The following is a 14,620-nucleotide window of genomic DNA, read 5'->3' as shown; positions in this document are numbered from 1 at the left end:
ACTGTTGATATTCATCTACATACCCTTTAACTGGGTAATTGGTTCTAGTAGATTGTACAGTACTGTTATATGGGAGAGCTTGGTGAGGCTTGGCAAGGGGGTGCTTCAGTGTGGGTATGTTACTGAAGGAATCCCGTTGCTGTGTACTTACCAGTGTTGTAACTAACGGCGTTTAAATAAACGCTGTTAGGTAACGATGGACCTCCTGAGGGTAACAAGTAATCTATCAGATTGCTTTTGCCCTCTCGGCCACGCCGTTCCCATTACTGGGCGGCAGTGTTGTAACTAACAGCGTTTAAATAAACGCCGTTAGGTAACGATGGGCCTCCTGAAGGTAACGAGTAATCTATCAGATTGCTTTTGCCCTCTCGGCAACGTCGTTCCCATTACTGGGCGGCGTTACCGAAATTACTTAGAGCGTGCGGGGGGGGGGGGGCTGTCCGGGCAGACTGTGCCTCCTCCCGTGACGCTGTTGTGAGTGACTCACCATCCGACCACCTGACCAGCTGACGCGGCCGCGTCGAAACGTCACTCCGTACACTCCCAGCCACCCGATACAGTATCGGGTGTCTGGGAGTGTACGGAGCGACGTCTCGACGCGGCCGCATCAGCTGGTCAGGTGGTCGGACGGTGAGTCACAACAAGCAGCGTCACGGGAGGAGGCAGAGTCTGCCTGGCGAATGGCGATACTTGACAGTGAGATGGGAGTGGGACCGCCCGGATGCTTAAAACAGATGGAACAGCGGCGTTAGAGCCCGCCGAGGACTCGGAGATCATCAACGTCATGTTGATGATCTCCGAGTCCTCGGCGGGCTCCAACGGGGATGGAGAGGCACACAGGTACGCCCGCACAGTACACGGGACAGGACACAAAGACCCAGGAGGTGGGGAGTCAGAGCCAGATCATGATATCAGGCAGCTTAGAGGGCTTATCCAGGCTCTCCCCAGTCCTCACAAAGGATGACATGCCTGGGCAGTGGGCAGTTGGGCTCTGTGGGCAGGTGGAGTTGATAATTAATTATACACAGTATTGCATTTGCTGGGCCTGCCTGGGCATGTGGAGCGGTCCGGTGGAGTGACACTCCACCGGACCGCTCCACATGCCCAGGCAGGCCCAGCTAATGCAATACTGTGTACAATTACTAATATCATCATCACACTCCACCTGCCCAGCAATACTGTACAATATAGATTCAGTGTGCAGTGTGAGTGACACTGCTGCAGTGCACACTGAATCTATATTGTACAGTATTGCTGCCTGGGCAGCTGGAGTGTGATGATGATGATATTAATAATTGTACACAGTATTGCATTTGCTGGGCCTGCCATATACTGTACTGTACTATACTGTATAACTGCACTACAAAACTCCTTTACAAATAATGCATATTTTAAAATGTTATTAGTAATAACATTTTAAAACATGCATTATTTGTAAAGGAATTTTGTAGTGCAGTTATGCAGTATAGTACAGTACAGTATATGGCAGGCCCAGCAAATGCAATACTGTGTACAATTATTAATATCATCATCATCACACTCCACCTGCCCAGGCAGCAATACTGTACAATATAGATTCAGTGTGCACTGCAGCAGTGTCACTCACACTGCACACTGAATCTATATTGTACAGTATTGCTGGGCAGGTGGAGTGTGATGATGATATTAATAATTGTACACAGTACGAAATGTTCTAAAATACTGTATATAGTGTTTTTATTCTTCAATCAGTTAATATAAACATCTTTGATATTAAAGATGTTATAGAACGTAATTGCATTGTAGAATATAAAAAAAATCTCAGTTACTTTGCCGAGTAACTAGTTACTTTGCCAATAAAGTAACTGAGTCACTAACTCAATTACTTTTTCGGACAAGTAACTTGTAACTGTAACTAATTACTTTTTTAAAGGAAGATGAGCAACACTGGTACTTACACAGGTCTACTTAGTAATTATAATTTAAGTTGTATTTATCTGTTATCACTACTTCTGACTCTTGCAAGGCTCTGCAAGGGCCACTACTGTTTACCTTTGTTTCTTTGCTTTTATCTTACTAAGTAAAGAGTTATACTGGTTAAGCTGAATCTGTGTGTGTGCAGTTCCTCTGTCATCCTACGGGATCAATACAACTCAAGGTAACAATTTGTTTACATAATTTACTGTGGAGTGCCAAGGTATTGTGTTTCCTAAAAGTTACTGGGGTTCACAATTCCCACTGATACCAGTTGTGCCAAGAGAGGGTTCGAGCCAGGTTTAGGGGTTGAAAGCCAGAGTGTAGACCCAAAAAAAACAGCAGCTCTTTCAGGGGTAGGGCTACAACAGGTGATTCAGTTTGCATGTGTTGCACTTTACAAGTCTCTCTCTCTCTACAACAGCAATAACTATAACAGTGAGATGTTTTTTACCTTCAAGCTCAAAGCCAAAAAAGTTCCCAAACCACCAATTGATTGATTCCCCCCATGGCGGACATGAGGGATTGTTAGCGGAGAATCCATCTAAAGTAGTGAAAATGTATAGGGTAATAGGTAAGTAATATATAGGGTTTCATTGGAGTAAGAGACATGGGAGAAAAAGGAGGAAAAGGTAAGAGGAGGGAAAGGGGGAAAGAAGAGGAGGCGGGGGAATGGGGTAGAACAAAAAATAATAAGGGTGTGGGTAGAAAAGGGAAGGGGAGAGGAAAGGAGGGGTGGGGAGAAAAGGGGGAGGGGGGAAGAGGGGGAGGGAAAGTAGGGGAAAAGAAGCCACATTACTGCACACTGGAGACAAGGCATTTTGCCTTGTCATGAGGTAGGTGTGCACTGTAATAACCACCCAGGGCAGTCCAACCACATCTGGTGCAGGGCTCAAGTCCTGCGGGAACACATGGGAACGGAGTTCCTGCACTTTTTTCACAGCAGGAACGCAGTTCCCTTTGCAGGACTAGAGCAGCCGAGCCGTCCGAGCCAATCCTTCACTAAGTGGCGATGCCCAGCTCGAGTCACTGTCAGGGGCAGGCGAACCTTAGTAATCCATTCTGTTACTGGCTGCTCCCTGTATATGATTCATCGGGTAGTGTGCGGGTATTCCGTCACTTCCTTCGATGCCGCAATGTCTCCTGGGAGCTTTTGTCATTGTTCCCAGAAGCACACTACCCGATGAATCCATATACAGAAAGCGGCCAGTAACATAAAGGTTTACTAAGGTACAGTGGATCGAAAAAGAAAAAATAACGAGCTTTAGTAATTATGCATATGAGCGTATCATTTTTTTTTTTTTTTTTGGTGGGGGAGTGGATCTTGGGTGGGAGTTCCCACACTTTTTTCCCCAGGACTTGACCCCTGATCTGGTGTGAATGTAGCCTTATACAGTACTGTATATTGCAAATTACTATTTCTTAGATGTGATGGTTGCATTCATTTTCTTTTTTAGGCATTCGTTCTTGTTTTATTTTCACTTGATGATCCAACCAGTAAGTCCATTGTTCTTCAAAAGAGCAAGCTCTCCAGCAGAATGTATCAGTCACATAGATATGACAAACCATTTACTACTGATGGGGTGCTTACAATAACCAGCTTTTATTTATTAATGTAAAACCTTTATTCCAAAAGAAAAAAATGGTTGCTGTAATTGCATATAAAGTGTTAGCTGGAGTTTGGCTTCAATTTGCTAGTGTATTTAAATTTGCTAGTACATCCAACACGCCCATACAACTGACAATGCTGCTGTCCAAATGTGTCCATGTACTGTACTCCTTTATCCAGAGTGGGGGTACTCTGATATAGGAGGTGTGTTACTGGTAGGGTGACCACATTTCCAAACTACCACTCAGGGACACCCACCCTTCCCAAAAATCATCTTGTGCTGTAACGAATCACAGCACAGTGATTGGCCAGGGCTCAAGTCTTGCGGGAACGCGTGGGAACGGAGTTCCTGCACTTTTTTCACAGCAGGAACTCAGTTCCCTTTGCAGGACTAGAGCAGCCGAGCCAATCCTTCACTAAGCGGCGATGCCCAGCTCGAGTCACTGTCAGGGGCAGGCGAACCTTAGTAATCCTTTATGTTACTGGCCGCTTCCTGTATATGGATTCATCAGGTAGTGTGCGGGTATTCCGTCACTTGCTCGATGCCGCAATGTCTCCTGGGAGCTTTTGTCATTGTTCCCAGGAGACATTGCTTCTTTCTAAATCCCGCGATAACTCGCGGCAGACCTCCGCAATGTCTCCTGGGAACAATGACAAAAGCTCCCAGGAGACTCCGAGGAGACATTGCGGCATCGAGGAAGTGAGGGAATACCCGATGAATGCATATACAGGAAGCGGCCAGTAACATAAAGGATTACTAAGGTACAGTGGATCGAAAAAAAAAACAAAAAACATGCGGTTAAGTAATTATGCATATGAGCGTATAATTTTTTATTTTATTTTTGGATCTTGGGTGGGAGTTCCCACACTTTTTTCCCCAGGACTTGACCCCTGGATTGGACACAAGGCGGGATTCATGATTTCTTCAATCACAAGCAGGGGGCGGGGTATGTGCTCCTCCAGTCATTCCAAGCCAGGGTAAGGATTGTCAGTGAGTAAAGCAGTAATGTGGCGGCCATTTTTGGGGGGAAACAGATTGGCCCGGGGGTAGCTATGTCAGTTTCCTTCTGGGACACTGTATTATCCTGGAATGAAGGTGCCCGGGACAGACCTGCAAGATACGGGACTGTCCCAGGAAATCCGGGACACGTGGCCACATCACCAAGTAAAAACAGAGGGGAAAAAGACTAAAAAAAGAAAATGAATGCAGCCACTACATCTAATGACTGGTAAGCTGCAATATATAACTTTTTTGGTTTCAGGTTTAATAGCACTTTAACTTTTAAGTAAAACATTAAACAAAGATGAACAAGCTATGTACCCGTCAAGGCTATTTAGATACATAAAATCCCATTTAAACCCAATACCCACTGAAATCCCCAAATGAGGTAAAAAAAGTTCCCCTGGACAGTATTATTATGATAGTGCCGTCAGCATGAAACCTCCACATATCCACCACAAGCAGTTGAAAACCTCACCGCTCTCATGATTGTTGAGCACATACCCAAAATAGGAAACACAAAAAGCAACAAATGTGCCAGGGAGTCCGAAAGGAGAAATCTCAGTTGCCACAATAGATATTAGACATTCCAATAATATGATCATTTTAGTGGTCCAGTAGTTCATAATGAGACACTCAGTCAACTCATTATCCAAATGGCAATCTGTTGATATACTGATTATTTTTTTTTTTTTTTTAAAGAAATGCGGTCCACAGAATGACACTTCAGCAAAACGCTAAGCAGTCTGTTTAAGGTTCTTAAAGAGGAGCTCCAAATTATATTTCTGAAAAATAAAAGTTAGCCACTACAAAAACTGTAGCTGCTGACTTTTAATAAACGGACACTCACCTGTCCCAGGATCCAGCAATGTGCTCACCCCAGCCATTTTTTCCATCAGTCTTCGGTCCCCAACACTGGCATCCTAACTGTGGGCATATGGCTGTGACAGCTTGCGGCTTCACAGTCAGCCGCCCATTGTGCATGCACAAGCCGCACTGCAGAGAACAGGGCCGATCCTAGGGTCACAGGCGCCTGGGTCCAGAAAAATTTCTGGCGCCCCCACATGGGCATGGTCATTTTACTAACTCCTCCCCTTTACAAATGTTTCTATGGCAATGACTCAACCACAGAGATTCTCCCCCACAAAGTCTTCATTAGCCTGGGATCCTTACACGATCTCTTAACAATAAACAAAATACAGGAAGAGAAGCAGAATACTTTATTGGGACCTGGAGGGGGGCCCCTCTGATGGACACAGAGAGGGCTTCTGTTAGAGAGTCTGTTAGAAAGACCCCCAGACATACTATAGACATGATAGAGGAAATGGTCAGAGACTGCAAACATAGAACAGGAGATGGTCAGAGACTGCAGACATAGAACATGAGATGGTCAGAGAGTGCAGACACAGTACAGGAGATGATCAGAGACTGCAGACATAGAACATGAGATGATCAGAGACTGCAGACATAGTACAGGAGATGGTCAGAGACTGCAGACACAGTACAGGAGATGATCAGAGACTGCAGACATAATACAGGAGATGGTCAGAGACTGCAGACATAGTAAAGGAGATGGTCAGAGACTACAGACATAGTACAGGAGATGGTCAGAGACACATCATTTCTGGACGGACACACACCTATGCTCAGAATTCTAGTTCTGGACAGACACAAACAAGGAGAGAAGGAGGTTGGGGAGAACTCTGCCACTTCGGTGCCCCCTCCTCTGCAGGCGCCTGGGTGCAAAGCACCCTGTGCACCCTGCCTAGGATCGGCCCTGGCAGAGAAACACCCCCATAACAGAATATAACAGCCTTCACGCTTTACTGTAGGAATGGTGTTATTTGGATGGTTAGCTGTATTGGATTTCTGCCAGACATATAGCCAAATCATTCAATTTTAGTCTCATCTGACCATAACACCTTTTTCCATGTGGCCTCAGAATCTTTAAGGTGTGCTTAAAGTGGTTGTATAGTCAAAAAATTCACTTTACGTTTATTTATGCATGTCATCATTTTAAATTGTTTGCCCTTAGCTTTTTTTTTTTACCTCTGTCATTCTGAAGTTATCGCTGATCCCCGTCCATTCCAGCAAGCCGAGCCTCTGCCGGATAAATTCTTTCTTTATGTCGGAGGTGCGTCATTTCCTCATGTCCACATCCAAGTGCATGTTGGTTATCACGTGACCTACAAGTCACAGATGACAAGAGACACAGACGCTTCCTGGTGTACACTGTGAATGTCTTACCATAGTAACCGGAAACAAAGAAGAGGCTTGAATATAGTGACCTTAATGCGCACGCGCGGGATTACACAAGCTAGAAGAAACTGTGGGCGGAAATACAAATTGAATTAAACGAGGAAGACCACAACAGAGATGGCGCGGACTTACCAGGCAATTTACTCTTTACACGATCACCACAGTAAGACAAATGTAGCGCCCCCTTACTTTCAGTATGGGCACTACGCTAAAGTTTGTGAGGAATGGGAGAATTATTTTGCTCCCATTCGCAATTTGTTAAATTTGGGCTGCAGTCATTCCTGAACTGTCCTGTAGGTCAGTCTGCGCTCCAGGGGTGTCGTTTCCACCCCTGGGCGACAGGTGGCGCTAGAGGGGTTCTGGCAGAGCCACTTTTCCCCAGCAGCCAATTAGAGGAGATTTCCCTCGCGGAGCATGCTGGGGAGGAGTATATCTGTGGCAGACACCATTTTTCTTAGTCCTTCGCGGGTTCCAGGTTCGGCACCCACCTTTAGGGTGTGCGCATCCAACGCCAGGCCGGGGTCACATTCTATGCGGAGTTCCATGTTCTTAAGAGGGGCCCCAGTGACTTACGGGGTCCCCAGTTCTATTGAAAGGATCCCAGGCTGGGTGCTGCTTGATTGGGGGGTCGGCTTGAGGAGAACCTGGAGGCAGGTTGTCCAACAGGGCTTGAATGAACCATCGGGGAACTGGTGACCGGAATGCTGACAGGTACACTTTGCTGTCATCTGGTGACCTATGCTAAAATCTACTGAGAGGATTCGCTCAATTCGTCCATTTAGCTTATTCAAAGTAATTGGCCTGTGGCAGAGGCCCTAGAGCCAGGTCTATAGCAGAGGCCTGTTCCTCCCAGCAAATCTGAAGTGACACTTCAGCTGCCAGGCTCGTGGCGGGAGTCTGTCCGGGGGCACTTCACCCACTCTGGCTAGAGTGGCAACGAATTGCAATTGATACTACTGAGAGCAGGATTGCTCGGTTCATATCCAGGCCTGATACTGCAAAGTTCTCTCTTGCTTCATCAACCTTTTCTCCTCATTTGATGTTGATGTCGGCCATGTTTGGCCTGGAAATAAAGCATTTGAAAACCTTTATTCATTGACTGGACATTCGCTCACTACTCTACTCATCAAATACACCCCTAGACAACACTGAGGTAACTTAATATGCCGATCCCAACAACAATCAGCGGCTCCTTCGGGGGTAGCGCTACACAAATAATGTAGATAAAACCATAGCGCTCAATCGATGTATAAGTATATGGTGTTTAAAAACATATATATTGTTATGATAGTACCGAAGGGTATACAACCGCTTTAAGTTGGTGCCAGATACTACAGCATACCTTCAGCGGTCTAGTGTCCTCCATGCCTCAATGGGTCTGGGCTGTTATGGTGGCAAAAGGGGTTGACTGTGCTTACAAAGAGATGATTCTGCATCTGATCAAGCAGCAGAAACTATTTAAAGCAGAGTTCCCAAAAACAAAGAAATATTAAAAGTCTGCAGCTACAAATATTGCAGCTGCTGACTTATAATAATCGGACACTTACCTGGTTTCTTGTATATGTCTGATGCTAGGACAGGTTCAAGTAAGAAAAAAGGGGGGCTATAAGGACAGCTGCAGCACAGAATTTTTTTCACCTTAATGCATAAAATGTACTACCCCTTTAAATTTGTCCTTAAAAGAAGCTGAATTGTTGCATAGTTTACTGATTTTGGAGAAAGTTGCGTTACTAAGTTAGTTACAGATGACAGTGAGACTGGGAAGTGGCTATTCAGTAAGAAAAACATTTACAGTCAGAAGAAAAGCTGTGGGTTACATGAAAGGAAGTTATAATGCCTTAACCTTTATGTGTCTGCTATTAGGAAGCGTAATATGTTAAGCAATATTTTTACTGTACATAATACAGTCAATGACCCTTATGAAATTATACAAACAAATTATTAGTTAAAGCAGAAGTAAACCCATCCATTAACCAGTTAAAAAAACTGTTTCATTTCCGGCACGTGATGGTAATGTAATACTTCCATTGGTTGTGCTCTCAACCAAACTGTCAAACCATCCAATGGCTAGTGTCATAACTGATCACATGTGCAGCATCACGACAGTTGTAGATTAAACAAGCAAAGATGGCAGCTTCCTTTGCTGAAAACGATAGGGGGGGGGGGGGGGGGGTTTACTTACACGTTATACCCACAAATGCTTTTTTTTACCATTACTATTCCTTGTGTTGGTATTTAAAATTTACAAATGCAGCAATTCAGAATTTGGATGAAAGTTTTAGCACTGGGAAACACTTCTGAAAGATAAAAAGTGCATTTTTAACTACGGTATATTGATCAGACCAAGTAAGGGAGGCTTATAACCCCTGTTAGTTTTGTTTTTTTAATCTGTGTGCCATAGGGGAGATTTTTTTTTCACTTCCTGTCCCATAGTTATAGCAGCAAGTGAAAGAAAATCCCTTCAAAATAAGGAAATCCCTGGTTGCCACCTGGGTCACCAGAACTAATGTCCCAATTGGAAGATGGTAACAACTCAAAATTTGACTTCACTTTTACTCTCCGTGATAATGGTCACCAGGACAAATTACCCTAACGAGGACAGAGACCGCTAAAAAACTTGACACTAATTCCTGTAAATTCCTGTAAACGCTATCAAAAACTAGAAAAAGTATGTTGGCATTAGTTCTACTTTCACCACATCAGCCTCTTGCAATCCCCTGTACAGCAGAGAGGAAGAAGCAGAACAAGAAGTCAGTCAGTTGGGTGGCAGTGCTCATGTGCTAACAAGAGATCATTGTCATGTTGGAAAGGTGCACTGTGACCAAGGGCACGGAGTGATGGTAGCATCTTCTCTTTCAATACAAAGCAGTACATCTGTGATTTCATTAAACCATCAATGAAATGCAGCTCCCCAACACCAACAGCACTCATGTAGCCCCACAGAAGGACACTGCCACCACCATGTTTCACTGTTGGCAGCATACATTTTTCTTTGCACTCTTCACCTTTGTGACGCCATACAGTTTTGAAGCCACTTATCTTGGTCTCATCACTCCAGTGTAAAGAGTCCCAGTAGTCTTCTTTTTCAGCATGGGCCCTGGCAAATTCTAGATAGGCTTTTCTTTTTTTTAGCTTGGCTCCTAAGGCTTTTTTTGGGGGTATTCATTTTTGCAATATGGTCTTGAATTAATTTATTTATATGTAGCGCTACCCCCGGAGGAGTTGCTGGTTAGATTTGGGATCGGCGTAATTATGTTACCTCTTTGATGTGTCTAGGGATGAGGATGATGATGAGAGTAGTGATGGAATGTCCAGACAACAGGGTGACATTTTCAATGTTTTTATTTCTGGCCCAACACGACCAACAATCAACTTGGATAGGAAGGATTGGTGAAAGGAGAGAACTTTGCAGATTCAGGCCTATGGATAAATTGAAGCAGTCCTGCTTCCAGTAGCAACCTTTACTTCGTCGCCACTCCAGCCGGAGTGGGTATAGTGCCCCCCGGACAGGTCCCTCTCACAGGCCTGGTAGCCGGAGCGTCACTAGGACTTCTGGGAACCGACTTGGCTCTGGTAGAACTAGGATTAGTAGCGAGACCTCTGTCACTGGCCCAATATTAACGTTAGAGCGAATCCTCTCAGTAACACAATCTTGCCTGAATCTTCCCCAGGTAGACTTGATAGTTTGGGGTCACCCACAGACAGTTTGCAGCATACAAGTGAACAAGACCCTATTCTAAATAACTGAGATAAACCCAACCCAAAGTTCTGCACATACACCATGATGTGGATCCGGGAGGGGAATAAACAAACAAAAAAAAACTGAATAGGGGAAAATGTCCTTGTCCATCTCTTCTTTAACAGCAACAGGTTCAACAACACAGGCATGGAGCCTATCGATAGAAACGCGGGTCAGGCAGGAAAATATTGTTCCCCTGGGAGTCAATGCCAGCAACAGAAAACACTTGGTCCACCCTCCCAGGACATTTGAGAACCACTCGGTCGTGAAAAATGTATCTGCCTGGGCTCCATCTCTTGAGACAATTGTCCATCCGATTTCCGATACACAGGAAAGCATATGGTGTCTCCCGATGTCTGACGGGAACATTCAGGTGTTCCCAAATGTCATCTCGCTACCAATCCTCCCTCAAATTCTCAAGCTCAGTCAGGAGGGATGGAGGTATGTAAGGGTATTCGTGGCCATGTTCAGTAGCTACTCGCTGCATGAAGACATGCTGCAAGCGGGCCAGTCTGGGCAGCGTACGTGGGTCTCCAAATCCACGCTTGACTATGGCATCAGGTGCCCGTTTAAGTGCAGGCACAGCAGTGGGCATGGGAGCGGTGACACTACGGACAGGAATGGACTCACCGTCTCCCCAGGTCAGCTGCGGGATGCTCAAATTTGACTCGCTAGGCCCACGCGGTGCACTCGGGCCAGAGCGTTTCTTCCTTCTTGTGCAAGGGGCTCGAAATCCTCCGTAGCCCTGTGACTCCGGGAATTCGGGCTCAAACAAATGGTCAATCAAAAAGAAAGAGAGAGAGCGGGACTTTAAATGAAGCATGTGCAGGGATCAGATTACAATGGATAGGGAATGGTCAATCGTATCATAACCCGACAAAGAGTCTAGTTTGGAAGAGTTATACTCCTCCGCAGGCAGGTAACCACATGCCTTTGATGGGTCTCTTGGCCAATCCGGTAAACAGCGGCGGGCAGGCAGGCAGGCCTTGACCCCAGCCGAGGGAGGCCTGTGCAGGGCCCTCTCCGACCCCAGCACGCCACACGGAAACTGTATTAGTAGTGTCAGCCTCCGGTTCAATCTCGGGCTGCGCACTGGTCACACTGGTCGGGTCGTCATTTTTTTCTGTCTCGTCTATTGTGCTTACCTCCAGTGAGCGGGATGGCGAGGTAGCAGACAGCAGGGTCAGGGTAGACGAGACAGTGATGATCTCTGAATTTGTAGCCTCCGGTTCCACGATCTCCACCGACGGGGAAGGTTCCGGCCAGGGGGTCTCCTCCGCAGTAACAAGCCCGGAGATCCAGTTCACCCGATACTCACGGGGAGTTTTAGCAGGTGGCTTGACGGTGAACAGGTAGGCCCGGCATCCGTGGCATCGGGCAAAGGATAGGATCTGCACGGCCAACTCCTCGCAGAGCGGGCAGGATAGTCCAAGGGCCTCGGATCCTCCATTAGAGAAAATAACAAATTGTCCTTCCGTGCTCATCCGGATCCCCGTATCGGTGAGGGGTGCTCCGGATGTGGCAGACATGGTGGAGACTCCCGGAGCAGACGTCGGGGGCCTCAGTCGCTGGAAAGCTGCGGACGGCAACGAGGAAGCAGACATCGTCGCAGGTGGCAGTCTCTCTCGCAGGCGGGCAGCAACTACTGGTTTGCGTGAAACTTCGCCCCTACGTCTCACACAGGGGTGGGTGGCTCCTCCCACAGAAATGTTTCCTTCTTCTTACACGTGGCAGGCGCACACGGTCTCATCGCACGTACGCCCAAGTTACTGCTACCTGGGGTTAACTCCTTCTTCACCACACAGTGAACACCCGACAATTCCTTTCTCTCACAATAAAATTGAACTCACGGTTCCGTTGCCAGAGGTAACAGCCAAATCCCGGACGAGCCCCTACGTGTAGCGCTACCCCCGGAGGAGCCGCTGGTTAGATTTGGGATCGGCGTAATTATGTTACCTCTATGATGTGTCTAGGGATGAGGATGATGATGAGAGTAGTGATGGAATATGCAGACAACAGGGTGACGTTTTCAATGCTGTTATTTCTGGCCCAACACGACCAACAATCAACTTGAGGAGGATAGGACAGATTGGTGAAAGGAGAGAGGGGGGTAATCTGACACAGAGGAGGGGGGGTAAGCTGACACAGAGAAGGGGGGTAAGCTGACACAGAAGAGGGGGGCTAAGCTGACACAGAGGAGGGGGGGCAGCTGACACAGAAGAGGGGGGGTAAGCTGACACAGAGGAGGGGGGGTGACACAGAGGAGGGGGTGACACAGAGTCAGGGGGGTAAGCTGACACAGAGGAAGGGGGGTGACACAGAGGAGGGGGTAAGCTGACACAGAGGAAGGAGGGTAAGCTGACACAGAGGAGGGGGTGACACAGAGGAGGGGGTAAGCCGACACAGAGGAGGGGGGGTAAGCTGACACAGAGGAGGGGGGGTGACACAGAGGAGGGGGGGTAAGCTGACACAGAGGAGGGGGTGACACAGAGGAAGGGGGGTAAGCTGACACAGAGGAGGGGGGGTGACACAGAGGAGGGGTAAGCTGACACAGAGGAGGGGGTGGCACAGAGGAAGGGGGGTAAGCTGACACAGAGGAGGGGGGTGACATAGAGGAGGGGGTAAGCTGACACAGAGGAGGGGGGGGTGACACAGAGGAGGGGGTAAGCTGACACAGATGAGGGGGGGTGACACAGAGGAGGGGGGGTGACACAGAGGAAGGGGGTAAGCTGACACAGAGGAAGGGGGTAAGCTGACACAGAGGAGGGGGTAAGCTGACACAGAGGAGGGGGGGTGACACAGAGGAAGGGGGGTAAGCTTACACAGAGGAGAGGGGTGACGCAGAGGAGGGGGGTAAGCTTACAGAGCAGATGAGCCCTCAGGAGACACACATCGTGAGGCAGGACTCCGGGAGCAAGCAGGCACGATTATCGAATCCACAGTGCAGCCCCCCCACGCTGAGAGGCAGTGCCATCCATTGTTACAACACATAGCACTGTTTACTTTTTTTATTAACTTTATTAAAGTGTCACAAAATGACATATCATTCATGTCTATGCACCACAGAACATTGCAACACGCTGTGGTGTGGTGAAATGCCATTAAGCTGCTTAAAATAGCAGATATACTGCATTTTTATGCAGCACATTAACCACATGTTATGACGTGAGCAATTTAGCGAATGCGAGCAATGGGGAGATGAAACAAATTAACATTTTGGCAAATAACAGAGAATTTAATTGAATTGAGTTTGCAGTTTCTAAGTCTGCCAGTAGATGTCATAAAAGTCCTGTTTTTTATTTTTAAATCTTTTTATTAGAGGTACACTAATGTTCTTTTTTGCCATTTGACCTGTTTGTAAAAGTTGGTCAAGTCTGCTATTTCCATTAAATTGTTTGTTAACGAGGTCCATCTGCTAGCATGTGGACAAGTTGCCCAAACACTGAGCGATCTGCACGCTAACTTTTTTATAGGTGCCCACTCTTTGGCTAAAAGCCGGCAACTGTGCACAGATCCCCATAACTAAGCTACAGGGGGAGTGAAACATGTTGGGGCATGGCCTGGTTGGAGTCCAGGCAGAGGTTACCACTCTACACACCACTCCAGGACACCTAGATGTGCAACTTTTAGGGCCTACACCATTGTTCTTTGAAAACTGTGCACAGAGTCAGAGGGAAAGACCTGACACTGGAACATGGAACAGGGCAGTAGGACAAGGCATTATTTAAAAAAAAATATATGTTTGTGTGTTCAAATATGTTAAAAAGTCAATCATTTTTGTGGAGTGTATGTAATGTTTCCACATGACTATATATTTCTCCAGTCTAAAAGGGGTATTTTACAGACTGCAAAACAGTCTATACATTTCCCCAGTCTCAAAGTTAAATCCTAACTGTGCTCTGAATAAACTTTGCTTTTGTAATTGTCCTTACAGCCTATAAAAAATGAAAATATGATGGGTTAACTTTTCCAAAGATTGATACTGCTTCCGGCTGCATGACCTGGTTCTGTGTTTACATTCACTTTTGCAGTAAACGTGATGTTTCTGGCCACCACTAGA

Source organism: Rana temporaria, chromosome 1 (assembly GCF_905171775.1).
Source record: "Rana temporaria chromosome 1, aRanTem1.1, whole genome shotgun sequence".
In the NCBI taxonomy this organism is placed as follows: domain Eukaryota; kingdom Metazoa; phylum Chordata; class Amphibia; order Anura; family Ranidae; genus Rana; species Rana temporaria.
The sequence above is the reverse complement of the archived record's forward strand: the minus strand, read 5'-3'. Positions refer to the sequence as shown.